Below are 6604 nucleotides of genomic sequence, written 5' to 3' on the forward strand. Positions count from 1 at the left end.
AAAAGGAGGTCAATGAATAAAAGTGGAAAAGAAATAATGTCTCATTTCAACAATCTTGATACTACACTAGAAAAAGCTCAATTGTTATCAATTGTACTTAATCATAAAGACATAATAGATCCAATGAAATTGTTGGGTATAGATACAACAAGTCAAAAGAGGAAAACTTCTCAGCTACAAAAATCTATTGTTGATAATGTTAAGAAAGGTTTGGTGAACATTGGTAAAAAATCTTGAAAACTAGATAAGACCATTTCAAGAAGAGTGATGTTGACATCTTTAGTAAATGAAAGATTGTCTCAAAAAAGACAAATCTCTTCACTATCATCTGAGTTTGGTTTTAGTAGAAGGACAATATCTAAATATGTTAAAAGGAGAAAGATTTTGGATGATACTACCTTAGAAGGGAATTGGGCAATTACGTGTAGAGCTCCTTGTTGTGATAGAATTGAAGATGTTGTTAGGAACTTTGTGACAAGTTTTTGGAATGATAATACTCATCCTTCATCAAATAGTAGAGATGTTATCAAGCAAAGGATTGGTCCTGATCGTTATGATCTCCATGTAAAACATTGGATAGACACAACAAAACATGAATTGTATGTATTGTTTACTAAAACAAACCCTCATATAAAGATTGGACAAACCATGTTACAACGGTTAAGGCCATATTATGTGAAGTTAAATAAAGTTTTCAAAACTTGTTGTTCTCGTTATCACAACAAATTTGACTTGTACTATCAAGTGTTTCGAAAGATTAGTGAAGATAGTGATGGTTTTGAAAATGCTCCTCCTAAACGAACAAGTCAATTCATAGCATCCATCTTATGTGATAAATAAGATGATAATGCAACTGGTCAAATAAATTGCATAAGAGGAATTTGTGGAACATACGGGGACTTGGCTAAATTGCCTTTGAGAGATGAAGATACTGACACGAAGAAGATGGTAAATTGCAAGAGTTACAAGTACAAAAAAGTTGAAACAAAATCTGGAAAGGAATCTACAAGGCTAGATTATGTAGAAGAGGAAATACCTATTGGAACATTTATGGAAAATTTTCGTAAGTTGATAAAACCATACATATGCGATGGTTTTTTTGCCAAGTGGAAAGCAAAACAATTTAAAAGATTAAGAGACACTTTCCCACTTGGAACTATTCTATCTATAGTTGACTTCGCAGAGAATTACTTTTTTGCACATCAAAAAGAGATTCAATCAGAGTATTACTTTTCAAAGCAAATCACTATTTTGGTGCATGTGTGTTATTGACATGCACAGATGAATTTGGATGGTGTTGATAGTAAATTTGAAAATCGTGTCATTAAGAAAGAGTGCCATTTCTATATTAGTGATGATATGGAGCATGACACACTTTTTGTACAACATTGCTTTAAGAAGTTTTTTGAATATTTGAAAGATAGAGGCATAACAATAGTTAAACATTTTGTTTGGTCTGATGGATGTGCGACATAATTCAAATCTTCGAGGCCATTTTATGCACTATGTAGCTATCATTGAAATGACAAAATACCACATGTTTGGAGTTTTTTTGAGAGTGGTCATGGAAAGGGTGAACATGATGGTGTAGGAGCTTGTATCAAACGTTCTCTAAGAAAGAATCAAATAAAGTACATAGGAGAACGTATAGAAGATGCACATGATGTTGTTGAATGGTGTAAGAAACACTTTGAGCAACCTAATTATCCTAGGGAATCATCATCGAGAACATACAGACCCATTCCATATAGAGAGTTTTGGGAGATAACCGGTACATGTTCTCTTTTAGTATTTTATTTAATTTTTAAAAAAATGTTCCTAGTTCAATTGTTTCAATTTAACAACTTGATCTACATATACATTCTTGTACACATGTACATTTTGCAGATGTGGATAGAAAATCAATGCATGGATGCAAGAGCATGGAGAGGACAAGATCTTTGCATTGTGTCATGAGTACAGATAATCGCCCATGGACATTATATACTAGGGATTATTCATGTTTTTGTTCAGAATGCATTTTTGAAAACTATGTTGATTGCAAGAACCAAGAGCTTGGATATGTTAGTGAATGGAAAATGGTGCCACTAGATGTTTCTGACACATACGAGGATTCAAATGAGGATGAAAACTTTGAAGACATTCCTTTGATTTCTGGTGATTACGATCATATTTCAGGATTGATTAAAAATGGTACATACATGACATACATGTAAATATTTCCTTAAAAATGACATATAACTTAGAATTTATTTAACTTGTGTCAAATTGTAGGAGATATTTTTGTAGTCATAGCAGAAGATGGAAATATAGAAGGTGTTAGTTATTATTTATTGCGTTGCACAAAACAGAGAAAGAAGTTATCAAAATCTAAGATGAGTGATGGAATGTCATTTCCCACAGGCTTGAGTTCTAATTTGAATAGGTTTGAGTTCTAATTTGAATGAGTTCTGATTTGAATATGTACATGTACAAATCGCTTATGTACAAATTTTTAATTTCTTATATACATGTACATGCACGATCAGTTGTAGTGCAAGGGACATATTTCAAACAATTTAAAATTGTTCAACATGGGATTCATTTTACTGAATACCAAATTGACAACAAGGTATATCAGTATAGTCACTTGGTTATTGTTGTTGGCCTAATTCTTCAAATAGTTCCACGTTGAGGGCGGTCTCAAAAGTGGAGACTAGATAGTGAAGATCATGACAAAATATTAAGTGTTATTGAAGAGCATTTTGAACCACTTGATGTGGTATGAACTATATATATATTTAGTAATCCAAAGTACACATGTGGTTCAGCCCACATGAATTGAATTAATACTGAAGATAAATTCTAGATCTCCTAACTTGTTTTGAAACTAAAGGATAAATATTTTTTAAGTTTAAATACATTATATCAAATTAGGATGTATTCAAAGTTAATTCAAGTATATGTACATGTTTAAATGCATGTTTAATTTGTATGTATAAGATACTGTATCTAATTCTAAATGCATCTAATTTGTAAGGACCACTAGTTTAAATAATTTAATTAAAAAATGCTTATTTAAATTAGAATGTAATATGTACATTTGTAAAATTGATATATTATGAAATTAGGACATTTGTAATTACCTGACATGTACATGTTGTCAACTATTTAACTATAGTATACATACCTAGAAGCTCACATACCATGTGCACTATTCAATGTACATGACCTATTAAGTTTAGTTTGTTCATTTCATACATACTCTTTTGTTTGAACATGTTCTTTTAAATTTTAATGCATATCTACTTGTATTTCTAACATGTGCACGTGATACATAAAGTATGTATATATAATCTAACATGTGTATGTACATGTGCACATGGAATATATAATCTAACACATACATGTGCATGAAATATATATATATAATCTCTAGTCTAAACTTCATATCACCTGATGTAGTGGAAATATATATAATCCTATCAAACACAATGGAGATATAAAGTATAATCTAGTCTAAACTTCATTGTACATGCATGTGAAATATACAATCTAATCAAACATGTATTGAAATCTAATCTAATCAAACATGTATAAATCTAATATAATCAAACATGTATAAATCTATATAATTTCCGATCAAATACAACGGAGATATAAAGTATAATCTAGTCTAAACTTCATTGTACATTCATGTGAAATATACAATCTAATCAAACATGTATTTAAATCTAATCTAATCAAACACATGTATAAATCTAATATAATCAAACATGTATAAATCTATATAATTTGATCGAACACAACGGAGATATAAAGTATAATCTAGTCTAAACTTCAAATTTGTACATGGACGTGAAATATACAATCTAATCAAACATGAATTTAAACCTAATCTAATCAAACATGTATAAATCTAATATAATCAAACATGTATAAATATAATATAATAAAACATGTATAAATAGATAATCTAATCAAATGTATGTATAAATCTAATATAATAAAACATGTATAATTTGATCAAACACAAACCAGGTATAAAGTATAATCTAGAGTCTAAACTCCATGTGCGTGCATGAATATATATAATATGAAAGTCTATAAAAAGATAAATGTAAAAGAGCTATAAAGTCTAGAGCAAATCAACAAGGATCATCACGTCGGCTACGAACTGAGCGACCATTTGAGGGGGAAACCTGCAAAAGTAGAATTTATTTAAATATTAAATATAATATATCTATCTCTCTAGACGTGCATGTACATCAAATCCAAGTAGAGTTAAATAAAAATTTAAATAGAAATTGTAATGTGCATGTATACATACATGTACATATATGTACCAAAAACCATAACTAACTTGTACACTAAAAGCATCTAAAGAATCTCTCCTACGTACATGCTCAGAGCTCAAGGAAGGAGTGACATGAGCTAATTGTCAATTTAAGGATTAGTCCATGATCAATTTAAATGATCTACAAATTAAAACTTAGAACACTATATTATTTATTAAACATGACTATATATATATATATAGATTTATCCTACAAATTTGCAACATGTATACATATCTTCTAAAAATTTAAACATACATGTACATGTACATACCTATGTATCACCTAGAGTAGGTTGTATAGTCTGATCCTGTCCCGTGATCATATCAACAACATTAGTCATGCCTGCATATCTCTCTCTAGTTGTACATATCACTGAGGAGTGCAAGGGGCTAACTAGATGAGTGGGCATCGTGGATGAAGTGTCTAACTGTAATAGTATGTCCATAAGTCTAGTATGGCTCAAATCTCTCAGTTGATCCTCGAATGAGTCGAAACCCTCATCTGTGATATGGACCTGTATATGGTGAAAATGGATAACAACAATGATAATATTGAAAGACTAAATAGATTCAACTACAAAACCCTAGCCTAACAACAACAAAGATCCACCATAACATATGAAGATTACCTAAGACAATGCAAATCAAATGAAATCACAAAGATTATACCATCACATGTCCTATAGGGTTTGAATCTCCATTGATCTTGCTTGATATATTTGCTCTCAGATTTTATGTGTGCACAAGAGCTCAACAAAGAACGGAAATGTGGTTGCAAGTAGGATCACATATGAAAAGCGTAGAGTAGTCAAGTGCATAATTGAGATAGTTAGGATGCATAGATTGATTAGAATAGTTAGGGTTGATAATGAAGGAAGCATCTCCTTATATAGAAGACACTATATGAAATGGAGGGATAAAATTGAGTGGTGTAAAAGAGGTCGGATATGATTAAAGGGTAGGTAGAGGAAATAAGAAAATAATAAGTGTGTAGGTAGTGTATGAATTAAGAGATGAATGACATGTGTCATAGGTGGAAAAGGCTAATGAATTAATTAAATAAATAAAGATTTATTTAATTAATAGAAGAAGTGGGATGAATTAAATAAATAAGATATTTATTTAATTTAGGAAAAGGGATAATTTAAATAAATAAAAGTATTTATTTAAATGAGAAATAAGGCTAGAAGAGGATAAATGATTTAATTAAATAAATAAAGATTTATTTAAATAATAGATGAACTAGGCTAAAATAATTAAATAAATAAAATATTTATTTAATTAGACATGACAATTTTAGGTGTCTATGCCCCTCTTTGAGACAATGCAACTTCTCGCGTTGTTTCAAAGAAGATAATATGAACTGATACAAAGTTGCCCCAAGATGGGAATGATATGCCCCCTCAAGAGATTGGATGAAAATGTCTAAAAAGATCATAGACAATCTCTCGATAAGAAAGAAAGGCAAGAAATGACTCACAAGATAGGATAGAGTGATAGAGTCACAGGATAACAAAGACTGACATGGAAACTAGGGCTAGGGCTAGAGCTAGGGTAGTCTATAAGATAGATCATGAAGGAAAACATCCTCATTGTCATCCACACATCCAAGAGATCAGAATGCAGAGAGAGAATTGAGCAGCAGTAGTCTGTAGCGATGGCATTGGTTCACAAATTCGATCGTGTTCGCCAATTTTAGAGGCCAACATATGCGAGAGAGCTGATAAGTACCACAAAACCTCCTTGTACTTTGTCACAATAAATGTTGTCATTAATGCATGCTAGGTAGAGAAATAAATGCGCTTTAGGATAATTAAAAAAATGTCAAAAATGCGTAGGTGTGTCTGCACAAGGCAAGTGCGTTTATGCAGAGCATAGGAGCACCTATGTATTTCAGGCACGTCTATATATCTAGTAGACATGTTTGTGCAGTATGTAAGCACTTTTATGTCATGAAGGCGTGTTTGTGTCTTCAAGGGCAAATTGATAGTTCTGTGATGAATATTCACTGTCGATTGGATAAGCTGCTGAGAGGATACACTCAAGCAAGTCCTCTAGGGAAGACTAGAATAGATCGAGGCACTTTGTGATGAACAGTGAGTACCAAGATAGTACTTTGTGATGAACAGGGAGTACTAAAAGGAACAACACTTTGTGATGAACAAGGAGTGCAAATAATGAGCAGCACTTTGTGATGAACAAGGAGTGCAAAAACACGTAGTACTTTGTGATGAACAGGGAGTACCACTAGGATAAATAGCAACACTTTGTGATGAATAGTGAGTG

Source organism: Cryptomeria japonica, chromosome 7 (genome assembly GCF_030272615.1).
Source record: "Cryptomeria japonica chromosome 7, Sugi_1.0, whole genome shotgun sequence".
Lineage (NCBI taxonomy): Eukaryota > Viridiplantae > Streptophyta > Pinopsida > Cupressales > Cupressaceae > Cryptomeria > Cryptomeria japonica.